We start from the raw sequence: 26,286 nt of genomic DNA, 5'->3' as shown, positions 1-26,286 counted from the left end.
TGGATCTTCCTTCCAGACAGAAAGCTTGTTTTTTTTCCTCCTTTTTCCTTTACTTTTATTGGTGTTACTTCTCCACTTCCCCCTTATTCAATTATTTTTAGCTGGACTGTGGCCTTTTAGAGGATTTTTAACTTTTTATACACACATAAATTTTTTCCTATTGTCTTTTTCCCCTTTTCTTTTTTGGCTTTTTTCCTTTTCTTTTTTTCCTTTTTTTTTTTTGATTGGAGATTGTTAATTTGGTCAATATCTTTCTACTTAATTGGATTAAGGCATATAAGAACCTGAAGATCTTTTTTCTTTTTTTTCTTCTTGTTACTTGGGACAATATCTGTCCTCCATATAAGTGGATTAAGGTATAGAAGAACCTGAAGATTTTCTATTTGTTTGATTTTTTTTTTCAACCATTACACAGAAATGAGTAGAAAGGCAAAACTATTGGTTCTTCTACATCAGCTCCTTCCTCTTTACCATCTGGAGGACAACAATCAATACAGATGATGTTACAACAGAAAAAGGAGAAGGAACAAGAGAGAGGGAAAAGGAAGTGACATTGCAGATGATTTGGCAAGGAATTCAAAAAATACAATCAAGAGTAGAGAATATTGAACAGAGAACAGAAAATATTGAACAAAGAACAGAAAATATTGAACAAAGAACAGAAAAAAACAGATGAAAAAGAGAACATACACCAAATGATAAAGAAATATGAGGATAGACTTCAAAAATTGAAGAAAAAGAAGAACAAAGGGACAAAAAATCAGAGTTATTGACAGTAGATTGGATGAGGCTGAACGAGACAAGAGTGGAATATTCGGGTGGGAGATGGACAGATCAGAATTTTACCTCAGATTTCAAAATATAGAAGAAGAAAAGGGAGAAAACTTGGCAGAAAAAAATGATAGAAATTTTAGCAGAAGCACTAGAAATTATTAAAGAAAAGATGATGGATGGCATAGATGAGGTATTTCGAGTCTTTACAAGATACGCAATGAGAAACAAGCTACCAAGAGAAGTCCACATAAGATTCACTAAGAAATCAATTAAAACGCAAATACTGCAGATTGCAAGAGAGAAAACACTGAAATATAAAGACAAGGATATTGTGGTTCTGAAACAAATACCGAGAAGAGTGAGGGAGATGAGAAGACAATATCATTTTCTAACCAAAATATTACTTAAGAAAGGTGTGAATTACAGATGACTGATACCGGAAGGCCTTGCGTTTACATGGCAACAACAAAAATATAGAATAGATTCAATTGACAAAGCAGAATTATTCTGTGCAGAATACTTCTGCACAGAGAGAAAGAAGAAAAGACAAGAAGAGAAGATACATTGATTGAACTACATGAGGAATGCCTTGCAATGACTGAAAAAGAAGAAGGTGCAGTGGGTGGCAATGTGGAATATAGAGAACAACATGAACCAAGATCTACTAGAGCAATAAACCCTTCTTATAAAATATAAATATGGAAGAAAAAAATTGATTACAATAAACATAAATGGACTTAATTTAGCTATTAAAAGAAGAAAGACATTTCATAAATTAGAGAAATTAAAGTTTGATGTAATCTTTTTACAAGACGTACGTATTAAAAAGCAGCATGAACAAATATTGATACAGCCAAAATTAGGGAAAACATTCACTTCATTGTCACAATGTAAAAAAAGAGGAGTTGTTTTATATATTAGAGACACAATCCCAGCAGAGCAAATTTATTCAGATGATGATGGAAGAATTTTGATAGTGGAAATAACAGACAATAGTATGAAAATACTTTTAATAGCAATATACGCTGCAAATGATAACCAAGAAGAATTTTATAGAAAATTAAATATGAAAATAATTGAATTGGACTATGATAATGTTTGCATGATGGGAGACATCAATGGTATAATAGATGAGAAATTAGATTACAATACACAGAAAACAACAAAGCAAAGTAGAAAGATTCTTCCGAAATCTTTCTTTAAAATGATCGAGGAAATAAACTTAAAAGATGCATGGAGAGAAAGAAATGCAAAAAATAGACAATATAATTTTTATTCAAATAGACACTCATCATGGTCTAGAATAGACATGATATGGACGACAATGGAATTGATTTCTAACATAGAAGAAATTGACATAGAAGCAAACACCTGGGCAGATCATAACCCAATGACAAGGAAATGGAAAGGACAAAGGAGAAGATATACTGTAGATGGACCTTAAATAATACAGTACTAAAAGAAAAGGAATTTGCACAGAAAATGGAGAAAGAATTGGCTTTCTTTTTTAAAGAATATAGAAAGGAGGACACATCAATGCAAAATCTTTGGGATACAATGAAGGCTTATGCTAGAGGTTTGATAATAGACTATACAAGGAAAAGAAACACTAAGAAAAGACAAGCTTATAAAACATTAGAGGATGATTACAAGAAATTTGAAAAAGAATTACAGAAATTTCCACAAAAAAAAAGACACTAAAATAAAAATGGACACAATTAAACATAAAATGGGATTAATAGAAAAAGAGGATTTAGCACAAAAAATTAGAAGTGCCAAACAGAACTATTTTGAAGACGCAAATAAACCAGGTAGATGGTTAGAATACAAACTGAAAAAAGAGAGAGAATCAAGAAAAATAACACAACTAGTAGATGATCAAGGGCAAATTAGATATGGGAATAAAGAGAAGAAAAAAATTATACAAGATTATTATAGAAAACTGTATGAGCAAGAGAATATTGAGGAGGAAAGTGTTAAACAATACCTGGAGAAAGCGAATCTACCCCAGATTTCCAAAGACACTGAAATGATGTTAGAAGGAAATGTAACAATGATGGAATTAACTGAAGCACTTAAAAAACAAAAGAATGGGAAGGCACCAGGCCTGGATGGACTGCCAGCAGAATATTATAAAACACTACAGGAATCGTTGAGTCTCCCGTTGTTAGAAGTCATGAATGAAGTCATGTTAAAGATGAAACTACCCAAGTCATGGTCAGAAGCATATATTACACTTGTTCCAAAGGAGGATACCGACCCACAACAAATTAAGAATTATAGGCCTATATCCCAGCTAAATTCAGACTATAAAATCTTCGCTTCAATACTGGCAGAAAGACTTAAAAGATATCTAAATAATTTCATACATTCTGATCAAAATGGGTTTCTGTCAAAAAGACAAAGATAATATGAGGATAATTCTAGACACTTTGGAATATTATGAGGCACATCCTGAAAAACAAATGGCTTTGATATTTCTAGATGCACAGAAAGCCTTTGATAATGTGAATTGGCAATTTATGTTATTACAATTGAAGCAGATGGACTTTGGTAGAAAATTTATTCAAGCCATAGAAGCCATATATCACAAACAAGCAGCTAAAGTAATGATAAATGGAGAATTGACAGAGTCTATTGAAATAAAAAAAGGAATGAGACAACGTTGTCCACTGTCACCTCTGTTGTTTGTGTTAACATTAGAAGTGCTAAACAGAAATATTAGAGAAGAAAAAGATATAAAAGGAATGAAAATTCAAAATGAAGAATACAAATTGCAAGCATTCGCAGATGCTTTATTCTTGAAGATCCATCAGAAACAGCAAGTATAGTGATAGATAAGATAGGAGAATATGGAAAAGTAGCAGGTTTGAAAATAAATAAAAACAAAATGAAGATTTTGACAAAAAATATGTTATCAAAACCAAAAGAAAAACTGGCTGAAGTATTGAAGATACAGGTAACAAATAAGGTTCAGTACTTGGGGATATACTTGACAGCAAGATGTAGTACACTCAAAGAGAACAATTATAACTCAACAGATAGTGACAAACTTGGCAAAGTGGGAAAATTTACAATTATCATTAATAGGGAGAATATCAATAATTAAGATGAATATACTACCTAGAATTCTATACTTGTTCCAGACAATTCCAATTAGATTGGGGAAAGATTATTTTGATAAATAAAATAGTGTTGAAATATATTTGGCAGGGGAAAAAAGCGAAGATAAAATTAGAATTGTTGCAAGATGCTAGAATAAGAGGAGGATTTGGCTTGCCTAATTGGGAATTATACTATCAAGCAACAAATTTGATGTGGATCAAGGAATGGATAATGTTAAGAAATACTAGATTATTGACTCTAGAAGGGCATGATTTGTTGTTGGGGTGGCACGCTTTTTTATGTACAAGGGAACAAAAACACAGGGGTATTTTAAAAGACATTTTATACGAGAGGCTTTGCTATTAAATTGGGAGAAGATTAAAAGATAACATTATTTAAAAATTCCAGTCTGGTTATCAACTATTGAAGCATTCTCATATTCAATAACATTTAGAAAGGAACAAATTGTTAGATATAGTGAATTATTAAATGAAAAGGGTGAACTTAAATCTATGCAAGAATTAAAAGAACAAGGTATAAAGATGAATTGGTTTTCCTATTTGCAAATACATTCTAGATATGATAAAGATTTTAAGACAGAAGGTTTTTATGATAATTTGACTAATTTAGATAAAATTTTAACAGGTACTGATGAAAACATAATTAAAAAACTATATGGATATTTATTGGAGGTTAAATTGGAAGAACAAGTTAAAGAAACAATGATTGCATGGGAGGAAAATTTTGGACACGGGATTGACTTAGAGAAATGGCAAAAATTGTGGTTGCAAAATTATAAAATGACAATGTCAACTGCATATAAAGAAAATTTGTATAAGATGTTTTACAGGTGGCATTCACCCCCGACGAGAATAGTCAGAATGTTCAAGAATAAAATCTGAAAAATGTTGGAAATGTCATCAGATACCGGGTTCATATTACCATATGTGGTGGACGTGTGCAGAAGCCAAAAGATACTGGACTAAAATCCACACATGGTTGGAAAAAATGATAAAAAAACACATAGATTTTAAACCAGAGATTTTTTTATTGGGGATTGTACCTGAAATATATAATAGAAAATTGATATATCTGATTGTGAATGTATTAACAGAGGCTAGAATTGTGTTTGCTAAAAATTGGAAAAATGAGAAAATACCAATGCAAGATTAAGTTATTAAGAAAATAATGGAATGTGCTGAAATGAGTAAATTGACATTTGAAATTAGAGAACAAGAAGATAAACAATATTATAAGATATGGGATTTATTGTATCAATGGTTAGATAAAAAATATGGAAATGAAATATGATATTTTTATAATACAAGAATTGTAGAACTATATAAAATATAACATAAAGATGTATTATTATTGGATCGATTCAGGATGATGAAATGAATGTTATAATATAAATTAACTCAAATCTTAGAATATTTTGTACAGAATGAGGAAAGAATAGCTATAGTTAAATAAATGATTAATGAGGATAATAATACATAGATATATATTCGATCAATAATATAAGAATTTAGATAAAGTGTAAACTATGAATATGGTGAAGACACACAAAAGACTTGTAACCAAGACACCTAATTTTGAATATTCTAATAATTTTGTGTGTTGTTTTCTAATATGTACTTCTTGTAAGCATATAATGTTCATCTTTAATCTATTTAATTTGTTTTAAGATTCTGTTCCTTTTTGTCACTGAATTCAGTCCATTTACATTTATTGGTATTGCTTTTATTTCTTCTTCCATATTTTACTTATTACTAGTTTTTGATCTCATCACTCTTATCTCTTATTGTTCTTTTGCGTCTTTTGCTATTGCCCCTTCTCTTAATGCACTTTCTTCCTGTTCCTTTGTCATTTCTTCTTTTTCCTTCACAAATTCCTCTTTGTGTCCAGTCTCTCTTGCTGCTCCCAGTTCATTATCTAATGGGCCACAAAATTGCTGATAAAATAATTCCGCCTTTTCGATTGAGTCTAATCTGTGTCTTTGTTCTTGCCATGTCACCAAAATTCCTTCTGGTTTTAACCATCTAAAACTCACTCCTTCTGTAATTAAAAATTTTGTTAAGAAATGGTATTCTCTCCTCAAATCTCTGATTTCTGGGTACTTGTCTCAATATTACTATTTCTTTATCTGTATATTTCAATGCAGTATTTCTTGTTGTTTGTAATATCTCTGTCTTTATTGCTTTCTTTGTAAATCTTATGTGGACTTCTCTCGGTAATTTGTTTCTCATTGCATATCTTGTATGTATTCTAAAAGCCTTGTCAATCTCATTTAAAATCTTCTCCTTTGGTTCTTCCATAACTTCTGCTGACATCTCAGCTATCACATCTGGCAAGTTTTCCCCTTTGTCCTCCTCTATATTTTGAAATCTTAGATAAAAATCCGAACATTCCATCTGTAACAGGATAATTGTTCTCTCTTGATTTTTGTCAACTGATGTCATTTTTTCCTCCAATTCTTCCACTTTCTTTTCTGTCAAATCTGCCTTTTCCTCTACTTTTTGAATTATTTCTTCATTTTTCCCAATCAACTCCTTCACTTCTTTTAAGTCTTCTTTCAAATCATCATGAAGTGTCTGTGTAAGATTTTTTAAATCCAGTGCCTCAGATATTTTTTGTGTTTCTGTCATGGAGGGGCTTGCTGTTGAATGCAAATGTGCTGTAAATTTCTTCATCTCCAAACTATATGAATCTAATTTGTAATCCACTTATGGTTTCTTCTATAATCCAAATATCTAATCCTCCCAATTGGATGGATTAGAAAAAAATAAAAAATAGGGGGAAAAAGAAGAATAAAAAAAGAATTCAATCACACACACACACACACCAGAAAAAATACAAAAAATATTGTCAATCAAAGAAATGGAGAGAGAAAAAACAAAAAGAAATTTGACACAAATCCTATGAAAAAAATAGAAAGAACAAAAAGAAAAACAAAAACAAGCTCTTCAGGCTCTTCTTGCCTTAATCCAAATTCTAAACAAGCCACCTCTTTTTCCAATCAAGCAAAGAGAGAGAGAAAATAGAGGAAAAAAATGGAAAAAACAAAATAGGAAAAACAAGCCAGGTTGCAGTCTTATCCACACATCGTTCCCATAGGAAAAAATAGGAAGAAAAAAGAAAAAAAAAATCCAACAGCAATCCAACAAAACAGTTCCAAAACAAAATACTTCAGAGAGCTCAAAAAAAGTAAATAAAAAAATACAAATTCAAAAAATAAAAACAAAGCCAACACTCCAAACTCTTCTTTTCTCTTTGTTATATCTCTTTTTCTTGCACATCTGCTTTCTTATTTGTCCAGCCAGGGCTCAAGGTCAATTCTGAGGCTTATAGTTAATTCAAAGCTTTTTCCCCTTTCCTGCCACTAGATGGCACTGCAGGCTATTTCATTTCATTTCATTCAGTAAAACAAAGCAGTTTCAAAACTCCTATTATTTTTAGTTAATTCTATTCAGTATTCACTTCAAATTTATTTATAATCATTCCATCTTATTGCAAATCAGTTCAATCAGTTGTCTATCTCCTCTTGATTAATCCACTCTTTTAAGACAATTCCCAATCACTTTCTTTAACTCATTCAGAAAAAGTTTTTTTTCCCCTTTGGACTTTCGCTTTCCTTGCCACCCAAATCCTGAAGTGAGAGCCGATACACACCCACTCTCCCTCCTTGCTCTCAGACACTTTTCCATTCTATTTTTCTTTCAAGTGGGTATGAAGAGAAACTTTTTTTTTCAATTTTTTTAAAAAATTCTAACCTGTATGACACACTCTGTCTTTGCTTTCTTCTTCCTGCTGTGACCACCCCAGCTTCTTAGTGGCTTCTATAGTTGCTTTCTCTGCTGTCCAGTTTGAGGAGCTTCTTCCAATCAACCAGGAAGTTTGCAGTCTCCCTGTGTTGATTAGTCCATGCTCCTCTTGTTCGTCGTCTCTACAGGATGACTTAGGTCACTTGGAACCCCCAGACAATGGAGATATCAACGGTTCTTCAGGAGCCCCTGAAGAGCCCGTTGTATCACCGCAACACTGATCACACCTCCTCCAAGTATGCTGTATTTTTCTGGGTGTTGCATCACATGTCTAAAATATTTTAACTTTCACTTTTTATGGTTTTGATGATTTCCCTTGACTTTCCTAGGCAGCTTATCACCTCCTCATTTTTGATTTTGCAAACCCAAATTATACATAACAGCTGCCTGTAAATCCACATTTCAAATGCTTCTAGTCTCTTCAAGTGGCTTTCTGTCAGAGACCAACTCTCCACTCCATAGAGCAGGATAGAAAAATGTAGTTTTTGATAAGCCTGATTTTCAATCTTAGGCTTATGTCATGACTGCAGAAGACCTTTTTCATTATGAAGAATGCTGTTTGAGCCTTTTGGGGGGGGGGATTTTTTTTTATTTTTAAACAAAACTTAAAACTTAAGACCCAGTTTGTGGGGGCAATAAGCTGACTTTGTATAAATATACAAAAGGATGAAGGCTATTGCTGAGCACATTGTAAGCCGCCCTGAGTCTCCGGAGAAGGGCGGCATATAAATCAAATTTAAATTTAAAAAAAAAAACATAAAACAATTATCATCCATTACAATTACAGAAAGTGTATTGATTGGTTACAAATCTTTTGTGCTTAATCCTCTATCCAACATTTTCTTATTTAACAGTTTATTACATTATTATTCTCATTTACCAACTATTTAACAGTAAATTGTCCTCTATAAGTGGAAAAAAAACCCCTTTATATGTTTTATTATCTTATCCATTTCATATTTCATATTTCATTTCCATTCTTTCTTTTCTAACCATTGATAAAATAAATCCCATATCAAATAATATTGTTTATCTTCTTGTTCCCTAATTTCAAATGTCAATTTACTCATTTCAGCACACTCCAAAATTTTCTTGATAACGTCGTCATCCGTGAGTATCTTCTCACCTTTCCAATTTCTAGCAAATACAATTCTAGCCGCCGTTAAAACATTCACAATTAAATATCTGATTTCTCTATTGTATATTTCTGGTAAAATCCCCAATAAAAATGTCTCTGGTTTAAAGTCAATACGTTTCTTTGTCATTTTTTCCAGCCATTTGTGGATTTTAGTCCAATATCTTTTAGCTTCTGCACATGTCCACCACATATGGTAATATGAGCCCGGAGTCTGATGACACTTCCAACATTTCTCCGATTTATTCTTGTACATTCTGGCTATTCTCGCTGGGGGTAAATGCCACCTGTAAAACATCTTATACAAATTTTCCTTATATGCTGTTGACATTGTCATTTTATAATTCTGTGACCATAATTTTTCCCATTTCTCTAAGTCAATCCCATGACCCACATTTTTCCCCCATGCAATCATTGTTTCTTTAACTTGTTCTTCTGCCAATTTTACTTCTAATAAATGACTGTACAGTTTTTTAATTACATGGTCATCAGAACCTGTTAAAATTTTATCTAAATTTGTCAAGTTACTATAAAAACCCTCCTTTTTAGAATCTTCATCATATCTAGACTGTATTTGCATATATGAAAGCTAATCCATTTCAAGCTCTTGTTCTTCTAGTTCTTGCTTTGACTTAAATTCACCCCTTTCATTTAATAATTCACCATATCTAACAATTTGTTCCTTCCTAAATGTTATTGCGTGTGAGACTGCTTCAATAGGTGATAACCAGACTGAAATTTTTAAATAGTAACATTGTTTGATCTTCTCCCAGTTTAATAACAAAGACTCTCATATCATATGTCTTCTGAAATAACCCTGTACTTTTGTACTTTTATACCACGTAAAAGCGTGCCAATCCAACAATAAATCATGTCCTTCTAAAGTCAACAATCTAATATTCCTTAGCGTTATCCATTCTTTAATCCACATCAAGTTACAAGCTTGGTAATACAATTCCCAATCCGGCAAACCAAAACCTCCTCTTGATCTGACATCTTGCATCAATTTTAATTTTATCCTTGCCTTTTTGCCCTGCCATATATATTTTAACACCATTTTATTTAAATCTTCAAAATATATTTTCCCCAACTTAATTGGAATTGCCTGAAATAAGTATAAAAGTCTGGGCTGTATATTCATTTTAATAGTTGATATTCTCCCTATCAATGATAGCTGCAAATTCTCCCATTTTGTTAGATCTGTCGCTATCTGTTGTTTAAGCTTATCATAATTATTCTCCTTAAGAGTACCACATCTTGCTGTCAAATGTATTCCCAAATATTTAACCTTATTCGTGACCTGCATCCTTGATACTTCCGCCAATTCTTCTTTCTGTTTTTTTAACATATTTTTTGTCAACACCTTCGTTTTGTCTTTATTTATTTTCAAACCAGCCACTTTCCCAAAATCTCCTATTTTATCTATCAATTTGTTTACAGATTGAAGTGGTTCTTCCAAGATAAACACCAGGTCATCAGCAAATGCTTGCAATTTATATTCTTGATTTTGAATTTTCATTCCTTTCATTCCTTTTTCTTCTCTGATATTTCTGTTTAGTACTTCTAATGTTAACACAAACAACAATGGTGACAATGGACAACCTTGTCTCGTTCCTTTTTGTATTTCAATAAATTCTGTCAACTCTCCATTCATCATTATTTTTGCTGTTTGTTTATAATATATAGCTTCTATAGCTTGAACAAATTTGTCTCCAAAGCCCATCTGTTTCAATTGTAGTATCATAAATCGCCAATTCACATTGTCAAAGGTTTTCTGTGCATCTAAAAACATCAAAGCCATTTGCTTTTCTGGGTGCGCATCATAATATTTCAATGTATCCAAAATTATCCTCAAATTGTCTCTAATCTGCCTTTTTGGCAGAAATTCATTTTGATCCGGGTGTATAAAATTATTCAAGTATCTTTTAAGTCTTTCTGCTAGTATTGTAGCGAAGATCTTATAGTCTGAGTTTAGCAAGGATATTGGCCTATAGTTTTTAACTTGTTGTAGGTTGGTATCTTCTTTTGGAATAAGTGTAATATATGCTTCTAACCATGAGTTGGGTATTTCATTCTGTAACATTACTTCATTCATAATTTCTAATAATGGGAGACTCAGTGATTCCTGCAAAGCCTTATAATATTCCGCCGGTAATCCATCTGGACCTGGTGCTTTCCCACTTTTTTGTTTTTTAATTGCTTCTGTCAACTCCATCATTGTTATATTCCCTTCTAACATCATCTCAACATCTTTTGGAATCTGAGGTAAATTTGCCTTATGTAAATATTGTTTAATATTTTCCTCTTCTATCTTTTCTTTTTCATATAGCTTTTTATAATAGTCTTGTACAATGTTCTTCTTCTCCTCATTTCCAAATCTAATTTGTCCTTGATCATCTATTAACTGTGTTATTTTCCTTGAGTTCCTTTCTTTTTTCAATTTATATGCTAGCCATCTGCCTGGTTTATTAGCATCTTCAAAATATTTCTGTTTAGCGTTCCTGATTTTTTGTGCTAGCTCTTCTTTCTCTAGTAATCCCATTTTATGTTTAATCATGTCCATTTTCATTTTAATGTCTTTTTTTTGTGGGAACTTCTGCAGTTCTTTTTCCAATGTCTTATAATCATCCTCTAGAATTTTATATGCTTGCCTTTTCTTAATATTGCTTTTCCTTGTATAGTTAATAATCAGACCTCTGGCATAAGCTTTCATGGTATCCCATCGATTCTGCAGTGATGTATCCTCTTTTCTATTTTCTTTGAAAAAAAAAAGCTAATTCTTTCTCCATGTTCTGTAGGAAATCCTTTTCTTTTAATATTGTAGTGTTTAAAGTCCATCTAGACCTTCTCCTTTGTCCTTTCCAGCTCATCATCATTGGATTATGATCTGCCCAAGTATTAGCCTCTATGGCTATTTCTTCTATGTTCGAGGTCAAATCCATTGTCAACCATATCATATCTATTCTGGACCATGATAAATGTCTATTCGAATAAAAAGTATATTGTCTATTTTTGCATTTCTTTCTCTCCATATATCTTTTAAATTTATTTCCTCTATCATTTTAAAAAAAGATTTCGGCAAAGTTTTCCTACTTTGTTTTGTTGTCTTTTGTGTATTATAGTCCATTTTCTCATCTACTATTCCATTGAAGTCTCCCATCATACAGATGTTGTCGTAGTCCAGCTCTATTAATTTCAAATGTAATTTTCTATAAAAGTTTTCTTGATTGTCACTAGGAGCATATATCGCCGTTAGCAATATTTTCCTGTTGTTGTCTGTCATTTCCACCATCAAAATTCATCCTTCCCCATTTTCATAAATTTTTCCCGCTAATACTGTATCTTTGATATACAAAACCTCTCCTCTTTTCTTACATTGTGGCAGTGAAGCAAATAATTTCCCTAGTTTAGGCTGTACCAAAAGTAATTCATGCTGCTTTTTAATATGCACTTCTTGTAAACAGATTATATCCATTTTCAATTTCTCCAATTTGTGAAATATTTTTCTTCTTTTAGTTGCTATATTAAGTCCATTTATATTTATTGTAATTAACTTTTTCTCCTCCATGTTTATACTTTGTGTGTTGGTTTTGTTGATCTATTAGGTCTCAATTCATGTTGTTCTTTGTATTCTATAGCACCTCCTACTGCGCCTTCTAATGCGCTCTCCTCCTTTCCCATCATCAGAAGATCCTCTTGTAGTTGGAGCAGTGTCTCTTCCCTTCTCGGCTCAGCATCTTTTTCTCTTATATATTCCACAAGGAATGCTTTAGCTTTGTCAATTGAATCTATCTTAAATCTTTGCGCTTGCCATGTAAACACCAATCCTTCTGGTATCAGCCATCTGTAGTTCACTCCTTTCTGGAGCAATATTTTTGTCAAAAATTGATACTCTCTTCTCAGCTCTCTTACTCTTCTCAGTATTTGCTTCAGCACCATAATTTCCTTGCTCTTGTATTGCAATGTCTTCCCTTTTGCTATCTGCAATATTTGTGTTTTAATTGATTTTTTGGTAAATCTTATGTGGACTTCTCTTGGTAGTTTATTTCTCATTGGATATCTAGTATATACTCGGTATATTTTGTCAATGCCATCAAACATTTTTTCTTTAGAAATTTCTAGAGCTCCTGCAAGAATTTCTATCATTTTTTCCGCCAAATTTTCTCCTTTTTCTTCCTTCACATTTTGGAATCTTAAGTAGAATTCTGATTTATCCATCTCCCATCCTAAGCCACTTCTATCATGTTCAACTTCTTCTAATCTATAATCCATATCTCTGATTTTTTTATCTCTTTGTTCCTCTTTTTCTTCAATTTTTTCAAGTCTGTCTTCATATTTCTTCATCATCTGTTGTATATTCTCCACTTTTTCATCTGTTTTCTTTATTTTGGATTTTATATCTTGTATTCCTTGCAAAATCATCTGCATTGTCGCATCTTTTTCTTTCTCACGTTCTTTCTCTTTTTCCTGCTGAATCATTGTCTGTATTGATTGTTGTCCTCCCGCTGGTGATGAAGAGGGGGTCGATCCAGCAGAACTAATAACTGCTGCTTTTTTGCTCATTTCTATAAGTAATCCAACTTGACACAGTAAGATAATATATCTTCAGGTTCTTCTCAACCCTAATCCATTTTGTAGATGGCAGAAGATTACAAAAGGATAAACAGAAAAAAGCAAAAACAGAAAAGAGACCAAAAAAGGAAAAAAGGAAAAAGAAGCAATGCAAAGTAAAAAAAAAGTACCCCCCAAAAAACAACACTCTTCAGGCTCTTGTGTGCCCTAATCCAATCATCTGGGATAGCCAAAAACAAGTTCAGGTAAGAATCTCCGATCAGCAAGTAAAAAAAGAAAAAAAAGAAAAAGAAAAAGGGCCAAAAGAGAAAAAGGAAAAGTTTCTTCAGACTCTTGTATGTCTTAATCCAATTGTATAATGTAGCCAAAAACAAATTCAAATAACAATCTCCAATCAGTAAATTAAAAAGATCAAAAAAAAAAGGAATTCTTCAGGCTCTTATATGCCTTAATCCAATTAAGTAAACAATTATTGTGAAGGAATAAAAGAATAAGAGAAAAAGAAAAAAAAGGGAGAAAAAAATATATGTATATATCTGTTCCAATGTTTTAAAAATGAAAATATTAGTGAAGTGGAAAGGTAGAACTAGAAAGGGAAAGTCCACAACTGTGTAACATTCAGAATCTCTTTCTTGTGTACACTTAATCTAACAGCTCTCTTTTCCAGAGCCGCTGTTATTTTCTTCTTTCCAGTCTTAATCGCCTTTCAACAATGCTTTTCTCAGCAAGACACCTGTATAAACAGACTTGTAGACACTCTTTGATGTCCTTTTTAAATTTTATCTGTAAGTTAGCCAATTGACCTTGGAAAATAACACAGTTGCTACTTTTTTCCCCTTTCCCCTCAGTTAAAAAAAAAACACAAAAGGAAAATACTATGTTTCAATCCACTAGATGGCAATGTCTCTTATTTCTTCCACTTTCACTTCTCCTTTCAATTAGCAATAAAGCAGAAAGAATGTTAAAAAATAAAAGTCTGCCAAAAACAAAAATGACAAATCTAATTCCAAAATTAATAATCTCAGTCAACATCAAAAATTTAATATTTAAGCAGATAAAAAAGTAAGTCTCCTTTCCAGTCCATTCCAGTCAAGTTTAAGGTAAAGCTTTCCACTAATATCCACACATAGGAATAGTTTATATTTTAGGAAAATTAACTTAAATTCAGGCTCAATTCCGCCGCTGAGTTACTTCTATATTGAATCCTAATTGCATTTGCTCTTCAGGGTGTTTTTAAAATCAAATTAGAAAAAACTCTCACCAGATTGTAACACTTTCACTCATTCTCTTCCGTTCGGGGCTGTCCCAACTTCAACAGCTTAATGGCTGTCTCTTCAGCGCCGGAAAAAAGAGCTTCTCCTGGATCAACCAGGGACTTTGCGATGTCCCTGGGATCAACAGAATGTGCCCTCCTCTATCACTGTCTCAACAGGACAGTGAGATCCAATTTGGATCGTCCCGCAGTGGAGATATTGGCGGTAGTTCCAGAGCCCCGAAAACTTCCCGCCATCCCGTTGTGATGCCAGCCCTGCCCCCTCTGTTTGAGCTTTCTCTATCCTTGTTTTTGTCAGTGTATAAGAAATAATGAGCTGGGAACAACAAGTCAGCCAATAGGAAGTGTTTGGTGTGAGCCATGTGAGATGGCTCGGAGCCTGGGCATGGCTTAGTTTAACTGATCTGTATATAAGAGTTAGTTTGTCCTTGGATTATAGCTTCTGTGCTTCTGTGATTCTGTGCTTCTATGCTTCTGTGATTCTGTGCTTCTGGATTCTAGCTTCTACTTCTGCTTCTTGTCCTTGTACTTGCTACCATGTTGCAAGAGCTGCATGGGTATTGTATACATACATCATGTTTTATATTATTATTTTATATAAACAAGTTTCTTCTATAAATGAATCCTGCTGAATTATTTACTTGTGTGCTGGTTGGATCGCTGCAAACTCTGACAGATTATGAGCCCAGAGCACACCAAGCACACAGTAAGACTGAACTGTAATTAAGCTGAGGAACAGTCTGTGTTATAAGGAAAAGAGAAGGCTGAGAAGGCTTGCAGGATGGCTGTTGAGTTCAAGGAGAGATCTCTGCCTTGATTGGGACAGAAGAATTATATTATTTGAGCTGCTAAAATGAAATGCTTCCTGAAGGCTAAGGAGCTCTGGGGTATTGTTATTAATGCACCCCAGGCACCATTAGCAGCAGCAGATCAAGGGCAGCATGATAAGGCACTGGCCTACATCATCTTAAGTTTAGAAGCTGAACAATTCAGGTTCTAAACTTTTCATTCTTGAATGTATCTGATTTAAAAACTGCAAAGGAAGTTTGGCTGATATTAGGAAGTGTGCATGTGAGTGCATCAGCATGCAATATTGGGCAATTATTGAAACAATTGTACAGAACCCGGTTGCTACCACAAGAGAGTATGGAGAAGCATTTGCTACACATTGCTACACTTTGTTTATTGAGTTGGAACCAGCATGGCATGCAGATTCCTGAATCTCAGAAGGTGAAGATTCTTTTTCTTTTCATTGGTGAATTTAGTCCATTTATATTGATTGATAGTAATTTTGTTTCTTCTTCCATTGTTTACTTATAGATAGGTTTTGTTGTCCTAGTTGATCTTATTTCCCTCTGTTCTCTCTGTCTTGCTCCTTCTCTTTCCCTTCTCTCTTCTTCCTCTGTTCCAATTTCTTCTTGTTGTGTGTTTCCTTCTTTTATCACTTCTAACATCTCTGCTTGCTCCCTTTTCTCTTCTCCTTCATGAATCTTCAACAAATTAGAGAAATTAAAATTAAAATTAATTTGCCTACAAGAAGTTCACATTAAAAAACAAAATAGTAAGCTAGAGTACCCAAAAATTGGGAAACTATAGTCTTCATTAGCACAGCAAAAGAAAAAAGGGGTGGCTCTATACATTAAAGAAATAATAAAGGTTAGACAAATTTTTGCAGATGAAGAGGGGGGGAATACTGATGGTGAAGGTAACAATAAATCAAAAACAAATACTGTTGATTGGGATATATGCACCTAATAATAAGCAAGATGGGAAACTACACAAGAAAATTATAGAATTAGAATATGAAAATATCTGTGTGGTAGGAGACTTTAATGCAATTGTGGATGCAGAATTTGATTATATGAGCAGTAAAATAGGTAAAAAAAGCCAGGACAATACTTCCAAAAACCTTTTTTAAAATGATGGAAGAATTAGGAATGCAAGATGTATGGAGAGAGACTCATCCTACGAAAAATCAGTACTCATTCTATTCAAATATGCATAAATCTTGGTCCAGAATAGATATGGTATGGATGATATCAGAACTGAAAACGTGTGCAACAGATAGAAATAGAACCCAATGTTTGGGCAGATCATAATCCGATGAAAGTTGTATGGAAAGGACAAAAAAGAAAATGGGAATGGACGTTAAATTAAGCAATATTGCAAGAAGAAGAATTTATACAAAAGAAGGAAAAAGAATTGGATTTTTAAAAAAAGAGAACAGGAAGGAAGACACTTCCCATACAGTGTATGGGACACTGTTAAAGCATATATCTGGGGATTAGCAATAACGTATATAGGAAAGAAAAATAATAAGAAGAAACAAAATTGTCACTGCGTTACTTTATTTACCAGCTGAGCTCATTATTTCTGGACTGTCAGAGTCTCCGTAGCTTTGCCAACTTCTTATCAGTAAGCTACGTGTTTCCGTATCCACCCACATTCCTTCACTTGCTCTTCACACACTCTTTTCCTTTGTTCTCTTGCCAGAGGTCCGGCTCAGATAGCCGGCAAGAATTACTTTCAAAAATGTAACAATTAACTTTTCTTAGTTAGTGAGGTGTTTTATTTTCTTTATAACAAATAAATGAGTTTTATTAGAAACCTTCCTTTGCGTTTCTTTTCGGAATATTGCAAACAAGGATAAGCCTCGATTCATCTCCTCCTCTAAACCAGGGTAATTAGTCCCAGAGCCAAACATGGGATTAATAAATGCCCTGACAATAAATCAACAATAAAGGTAACAATAAATCAAAAACAAATACTGTTGATTGGGATATATGCACCTAATAATAAGCAAGATGGGAAACTACACAAGAAAATTATAGAATTAGAATATGAAAATATCTGTGTGGTAGGAGACTTTAATGCAATTGTGGATGCAGAATTTGATTATATGAGCAGTAAAATAGGTAAAAAAAGCCAGGACAATACTTCCAAAAACCTTTTTTAAAATGATGGAAGAATTAGGAATGCAAGATGTATGGAGAGAGACTCATCCTACGAAAAATCAGTACTCATTCTATTCAAATATGCATAAATCTTGGTCCAGAATAGATATGGTATGGATGACATCAGAACTGAAAACGTGTGCAACAGATAGAAATAGAACCCAATGTTTGGGCAGATCATAATCCGATGAAAGTTGTATGGAAAGGACAAAAAAGAAAATGAGAATGGACGTTAAATTAAGCAATATTGCAAGAAGAAGAATTTATACAAAAGAAGGAAAAAGAATTGGATTTTTAAAAAAAGAGAACAGGAAGGAAGAGACTTCCCATACAGTGTATGGGACACTGTTAAAGCATATATCTGGGGATTAGCAATAACGTATATAGGAAAGAAAAATAATAAGAAGAAACAAAATAAGACAATGTTAGAAGAAGAACATTGGAATTAGAATTACAGAGAGAACCACACACACACACACAGACACACAAAGGAATTGAAAAACCAAATAGATATAATAAAATATAAAATGAACTTATTGGAAACAGAGGAATTGGCATATATAAAATTAAAAGTGCAAAACAAAACTTTTTTGAAAATAAGCCTGGAAGATGGTTGGCATACAAATTGAAAAAAAAGAGAGAAAAAAAGTTGATACATTGATTAATTTATGAGAAAGGGACTCTTCACTATTGGAATGAGGAGAAAAAAGCCATTATAAAAGAGTAGTATAAGAAACTGTACGATTAGGAGGAAATCTTGGAAAATAAAATACAACAATACTTGGAATAAACTGATCTTCCCAAGGTACCAGATACAGTTAAAGATATGTTGAATGAACAGATAACTGTGATGGAAGTGACAGAAGCGATCAAGAGACCAAAAAACAACAAAACACCAGGGCCTGATGGGCTACCGGCAGAATTCTATAAAGAAGGGGTATTAAGTCCAGTGATGGTGGAAGTCTATAATGAAGTATTATTAGAAGCAAAAATACCAAATTCATGGAAGGAAGCCAATATTACCCTTATACAAAAAGATGACTCAGATTTAACATAGATAAAAAAAACTATAGGCCAATATCGTTATTGAATTTAGACTATAAAACATATGCCTCAATAACAGCAGAGAAATTAAAAAGGTATTTGAATGAATTTATACATTCAGATTAGAATGGATTTCTACCAAAAACACAGATTAAAAACAACACGAGAATGATTTTAAATACATTGGAATATTATGAGATGCACCCTGGAAAACAAATGGCATGGTTGTTCCTAGATGCTCAGAAAGCATTTGACAACGTGAATTGACAATTCATGATAGCACAATTAAAATATATGGACTTTGGGGAGAGATTTATCAACATGATCAAAGCAATATATTGTAAACAATTAGCTAAGGTGATAGTAAATGGAGACAGGACAGAGAATTTTGATATCAAGAAAGGTACTAGACAGGGATGTCCACTGTCTCCATTGCTATTCATATTGACTCCGGAAGTGTTAACCAGGAAAATTCGACAAAATGAAGAAATAAAAGGAATGGAAATAAAAAAAGGGAAATATAAACTACAGGCATTCGCAGACAACTTGGTCTTCATACTAGAAGACCCCATAGAAACTAGACCAAAACTGATTAAAAAAATAGAAGAATATGGGGAAGTAGCAGGATTCAAAATAAATATGGATAAGACAAAGATTCTAGTCAAGAACCTTACAGATATACAAAAAAGAGTGTTAATGAAAATAATTAAAATACAAATAGTTAAAGAAGTGAAGTATTTAGGAATACAATTAACAGCAAAATGTACAACAATTAAAGAGGATAATTACATGAAATTGATGAGGCAAATTAAGCTAGACTTGGAGAAATGGAAAGATTTACAACTGTCATTATTAGGAAGAATAGCTACTATAAAAATGAACATTTTGCCAAGACTACTATACTTATTTCGAACAATACCAATAAAACTGGAGAAAAAATATTTTGACGAATTAAATAAAATAACATCAAGATATATATGGTTAGAAAAGAAAGCAAGAAGAGGTTTGAAAATGTTGCAGGAATCAAAGAAAGGAGGTGGTTTTGGATTGCCAGATTGGGAATTACAATTACGAGTACAGGCCTCTGTACTCACATGGGTGAAAGAATGGATTAGTTTGAGACATGTAAGACTATTAACATTAGAAGGCATGACCTCCAACTAGGCTGGTATGCTTTTTTATGGTATGGCAAGAATAAGATGCATAGCTACTTTCAGAGACATTATATAAGGAATGCATTGTTATTAGTCTGGTCTAAGATAAAAGAACAATACTATTTTGAAAATACCAATCTGGCTTTCTACTATAGAGGCATTGGTACATCCTAATGTTATTAGCAAAAAAAAATTGTAAGATACAAGGATATATTGAACGACAAAGGGAATTAAAAACTAAACAGGAACTCAGTAACCATGGGATAGATATTGCATGGAGGCCTCAGACTTCTGGTTGGTGATTCGTGGTGATACAGAGGTAGGAGAGTGATGTCTGCTCTCCAACCCCAGATTTCTTCACGTTTTAGGGACCCTTAGGGGCGCAAAAGCTTGGAGAGTGTTGCAAACTAGAGAGGGAGTCAGGCGAGCAGAAAAGCGCAGGGCGATCGCTCACCGCTCGACCAGACGCTTCTGTTAATCCCAGCACGATTGCGTCTGTCATTCATTGGCAGACCCGAGGCTGCAATAAGCCAACAAAGAGCCGGGGAGCGAAGAAGATGGTGGAGGCAGTGTCAGGAGCGGAGTTCCGCCCCCCATCACCGTAGAGACCTAGAAAATTGGAGAAGTGAGATTAGTCCTGTCGGGAGAGAAGACTCACAAAAGGAAACTGAGCGGTGACTGGACGGAAGGGGGACGATTTAATAAGTTGAACTGACAGGACGGCACGGGAGAATAAGGAGATCGTTTTGCTACAGTGGAGGCACAAGGAGAAAGACTGGTGGGTTGCTGTGAGCAATAATAAAGTAGAAGAAGTGCTGCCACTACGGAGAGAACCGATGGAGAGACTGACAGATGGAGATCCAGGTTGGGACTGAAAAGAAAGGAAGCAGGAAACACGGCCATTACGAGGAGCAGGCAGTAGAAGAGGAGCAACCAACAGAATTGAGAAAGGCACATCGAGTGTATACTTGAATAACTTGGACTAATCGGAGGAATTGTTGTATTAGAATGGAGCCCTGTTGTATTAGAATGGAGAAGCAGAACGAGGATAGGAGGACTTTGAAAACACCCGAGTTTAAAAGGATTGGAACCAAATGGGATTAACAAATGGAATCTGTGCTAAAAAGTTATTAAAGAATATTTGAAAACAAAAAACAATAACGAATTCCAATCGAATAAAGTGAAAGAACTGTGGACTTGCCCCTTGGAACATAATTACAAAGATAAAGTACCTGACTCTTGTTTTTCTATTTCTTCTTGTGATTCCGCCCCCTCTTTTCACTTGTTGATAGAGCAATTAATTAAGTAAATTGGATAGAATTGCGATACAAATCAATAATTGATTATTAATTAATTAGTAATAAATTGATAATGATTATATATTTTAATAGGCAAACAAGCGAATAGTAATTGAAATATAGACTCAATAGTTGATAACTTTTTATTTTTTATATATTTATAAATAAGTCTTATTGTATAGAAACCTAAGATTTTCGGTAAGATTAATTGAATCAACTAATTATAACTACAATTAATTAATTATAAGCTAAGTAGATAAACTGGATACCTAGATTTAGATATTGATTAATATATATTAATTAGCTTGCTTTTTATATATTTGAATATAGATATTATTGTGCAGAAATTGAAGATTTCTTGTTAAGACTATAGGATAATTTTTGATGGTGAGCTCATCTCTTTGTAGGGAAAACAAAACATAAGAAATACAGAAAATATAAGTGACAAAGAAATATAAGGTATACAATTGTAGATACAAGATTTCTTTAGGTACGATTAAGACCACTCTTAGCAACACTAGAAATTAAGATAGCGACAGATAAGGAGAATAAGAAAACGTAAAATAGGTAACAATAGTGGATGATAGTTTGGAGGAACATTGATAGGATAGTGAGAGATCAAAAGAGGATCCTGAAAAAAATGACAAGCCTTTCCACAACAGTGCTAAGAACAGGAAAAAAAAACTACCTCAAATCCCACAATTACTATGCCCTCACCCGCAACTCAAAGATCGACAGAAGGACTATCAAAAACTGAAAAACTATGGTAATCCCAACAATGCAGGCCATGCAATCCATCCTGATGCTGATACAAGAAACGATGGTGAAAATGCAGGAGAAAATGTCCAGCAACCATGATGAACTAAAGATAGACATCCAATCCCTAGATTGTAAACTGAATGACATACAAGAGACAATCCATAAAAATGAACAAAAAATAAAGAAAGTAGAAACTAGGGTGGAACAAAATGAAAAAAAGCTTGAATTGGTAGACCAAAAATGGATGGCTCAAAACAGAGAACTCGAGGATTCAATCATTCAGTTGGAGATGGACTAGGTGGCTTTCTATCTGCAATTCCAAAATGTAATGGAAGGTAAAGAAGAAGATTTGGGACAGTAAGTAAGTAAGCTTTTTTTATTGGGACAAGTGATGGTGGAGTTGATTGCTGAGGCCCTGCAACAGGATAAACAGGAAATAATAAAGGAGTTGGACGAAGTGTACCGGGTGCAGACAAACCACGCCAGAAGGCATAAGCTGCCAAGGGAGGTCCACATTAGGTTTGCTAGAAAAAAAAGTCAGAGACATATTGTACAACATAACAAGGGAAGAGCCGATGATCTACAAGGGGAAGGAAGTGGTAACACTGAAGCAAGTTCCTAGGAGAGTAAGGGAACTATGGAGAGACTACCGCTTTCTAGCTATGCAACTAAACAAAATAAACGTCTTGTTTAGATGGATCCTACCAGAAGGCATGCTAATTACGTGGCTTGGAAAAAAAATCAAGATAGATAGTCTGGTAACTGCACAAGACTTCCTAGACCAATTAGTAGGGATGGAAGAGGAACAGAGCAGCAAGGAAGAAACTGAAATGGCAGCCCAAGAAGAGGAAATTCCTCATCAATGAGACTCCGAAGAAGGGTCCCTGAAAAAGAAGGAAACAGAGGAAAAAGAAGGCAAGGACACAAAAGGAAAGAAACCAAGAACTCAAAGAGCCACAAGAGCAAACAAAAACTAATTCCGCCCAGGGAAACCAGAAATGGAAGAATGGAAATTAATATCGATAAATGTTAATGGACTGAATGAGAGCAGAAAAAGGAGACAGATACTCACAAAATTAACCAAATGAAATGTTGATATTATATGCCTCCAGGAAGTCCATATACAAAAGCAAGATGAAAAATATCTAGAATACAACAAATTAGGGAAAACCTTCACAGCGTTAGCGGGGAAAAAAAGAGGGGAATAGCAATATACATTAAGGGTGGGATTGTTGCAGAACAAAAATATGCCGATTCCAAAGGAAGAACGCTAATGATAGGGATAAAAAGAGGAAATTCATCAATACTATTGGTAGCCATATATGCTCTAAATAAAAATCAGGGAGAATATTACAAAAAACTGCATGAATGAATAAGCAACATGGAATATAGTAATATCTGCATAGTGGGCGACTTCAATGGGATAACGGATATTGATAAAGATTATAAGAGCAGCAAAGATAATAATAAAAAAAAGAGATAAGCTACCCAAAACCTTTTTTGACTTAATAGAGGAACTAAATTTAATAGATATTTGGAGGACCCTACATCCAAAGGAGAGAAAATACACCTTCTACCCAAACCCCCAAGCATCATGGTCTAGAATACATATGATGTGGGTTAGCAAAAAATTGGGATTGGAAATTGATTCCGCAGAAATTACTCCAAATATATGGGCAGATCACAATCCCCTAGAAATAAAATGGAAGATCCCACAGAGAAAAAGGTTTAGGAGATGGAGACTAAATACACAAATTTTAAGAGAAAAGGAATACATGGAAAGAATTACGGGAGAATTGGAACTATTTCTTAAAGAAAATGAAAACCAAGAAGCATCCCGAACAAATTTATGGGACACAATGAAGGCATACTTAAGAGGGTTAACAATAACATACAATGCACACAAGAATAAAGAAAAACAGAAGGCTCAAAATGCCCTTCAGGAAGAAATTGGGGATATGGAAAAGAAACTACAGCAAAACCCAGGAGATAAGGCGATAAAAGATAATTTGACAATGTTGAGACACAAAATGAATATACCAGACCAGGAGGAATTGGCTAATAAAATTAAACAATCCAAACAATATCATTTTGAAAACGCCAATAAGCCGGGTAGGAGGCTGGCCTACAAGTTAAAGAAAGAAAATGAAAAACGGATTATCCAACAATTGGAAGATATGAAGGGGAGCCTACAAAATAAAGAAGAAGATAACCTTGAAATTGCCTGGGAATACTATACAGAGCTCTACAAAGAGGAGGAGGTCCCAAGAGAAAGGATTGAGCAATATATATCAGAGGAAGAACCCTCATTGGTAGGAGAGGAGGAGAGGGAAGCGCTGAATAAAGAAATCACAATAGAGGAACTAAAGGCAGCAATCTCAAAATTAAAAAACAATAAATCACCAGGCCCGGACGGTCTCCCGGGAGAAACATACAAAAAATTAGATGAAATATTATTACCAAAATTACTGGAGATATGCAACGAGGCATTATTGGAAGCTAAAATACCTGATTCGTGGAGGGAAGCATACATTACATTACTGCCAAAAAAAGGAACCGACCCAAAACAAATAAAAAGCTATAGATCAATCTCCCTTTTAAATTCGGACTATGAAATTTTTATGAGTATAAGGGCTGAAAGAATGAAAAGAATATTAAATTTTACGATACACCCAGAACGGCTTTCTACCCGGTAGACAAATTAGGAAAAATATAAGAATAGTTGTAGACACTTTAGAATATTACGAAGTCCACCCAGAAAAGCAAATGGACTTAGTTTTTTTGGACACCCAAAAAAGCATTCGACAACCTTAATTGGAAGTTTATGATAGAACAAATTAAAACAATGACATTCGGAATGAACTTCGAGAGAATGATAAAAACAATTTATAATCAACAAAGGGCAAGAATAATAATAAACGGGGATATGACCAAAACATTCCAAATTAAGAAAGGAGTAAGACAAGGGAGCCCACTATCACCACTACTATTCATTATGGCCTTGGATATTTTGTTAAACAGGATCAGAAATAATAGTGAAATAAAAGGTCTAAAGATCAGGAGAGAGGAATATAAAATGCAGGCCTTTGCTGACGATGTAGTGCTGATTATGGAGGAACCATTAGAAATGGGCCAAAGAATTCTGGAGGAATTAGGAAGATATGGTGAGGTGTCCGGGTTTAAATTAAATAAAGCAAAAACTAAAATGTTGGTCAAAAATTTGACAGACAGGCAAAAGGAAGAACTAGAAAATACACTGGATTTACAAATGGTTAAAAAAATTAAATATTTAGGAATTTGGATAACACCAAGATGTTCGGCCCTGAAAAAGGATAATTATATACCTTTGACCAAAAAAATCAAACAGGATCTGGAAAGATGGGGGAATTTGTAGCTATCACTTTTGGGCAGGATAGCATCAATAAAGAAGAATATCCTGTCCAAGCTATTATATTTATTCCAAATTGCACCAGTCACTCTCTCTCTCTATATATATATATTGTAGAATTGAATAAAATTACCAGGAAATTTATATGGGGAGGGAAAAAACCTAGAATCTCACTTCGATCATTACAGGATAATAGAAGTAGGGGAGGTTTTAGATTCCCAGCTTGGGAAATCTACCATAAAGCGGCCAATTTAGTTTGGATAAGGGAATGGGTTACCCTAGAAAATAAAAGAATTTTAACCCTGGAAGGGCATGACCTACAAAGAGGTTGGCATGCCTACTTATGGGACAAGAAAAAGAAGAAAAAAACATATTTCCACAGACACAAGATAAGGGATACGTTAATACAAACCTGGGAGGAAATTAGACAAAAACAATATATGAAGGTTCCAAATTGGCTTTCAACAATGGAAGCCATGATATACCCCAACATGCTAGAAATTGACAAAATGTTTAGGTACAAAGAGCTCTTAGATAGCTGTGGAAATCTTAAAACCAATGAATTATTAGGAGAACAGGACATCCATATTGACTGGTGGCCGTATTTGCAGATTAAATCTAGGCATCAAAAAGATAAGGAGGAATTTGGAATAGAGATGGGAACAAATGGATTTGATAAAGTATTGATAGGCCCGGAAAAAAGAATACTAGCCAGACTATACAACTACCTATTAGAATATGATAGGGCAGAAGAGGTGGTAAAAGAGCAAATGATCACGTGGGCAAAAAATATAGGGCACAATATAAATTTGGATGAAAAAAGCTTTCAAGTTGCCATGAGCAGGAGGGAGGGAGAACTGAAGTGAATTCCATACATTTTTCTGATCGCAATCAGAAGGAGGGTGTTAGGTTTCACAGCCAGCCAAAGTGGTTAATTGGAGAATGTGATTTATGACATGGCCAGGGGGGAGGGAAGAGACAGGGTCATAGGGGAACGTAAATCTAC

The sequence above is a fragment of the Pantherophis guttatus genome, chromosome 5 (genome assembly GCF_059756535.1).
Source record: "Pantherophis guttatus breed Tessera chromosome 5, ASM5975653v1, whole genome shotgun sequence".
Taxonomy (NCBI): Eukaryota; Metazoa; Chordata; class Lepidosauria; order Squamata; family Colubridae; genus Pantherophis; species Pantherophis guttatus.
Note: the sequence above shows the minus strand (reverse complement) of the source record.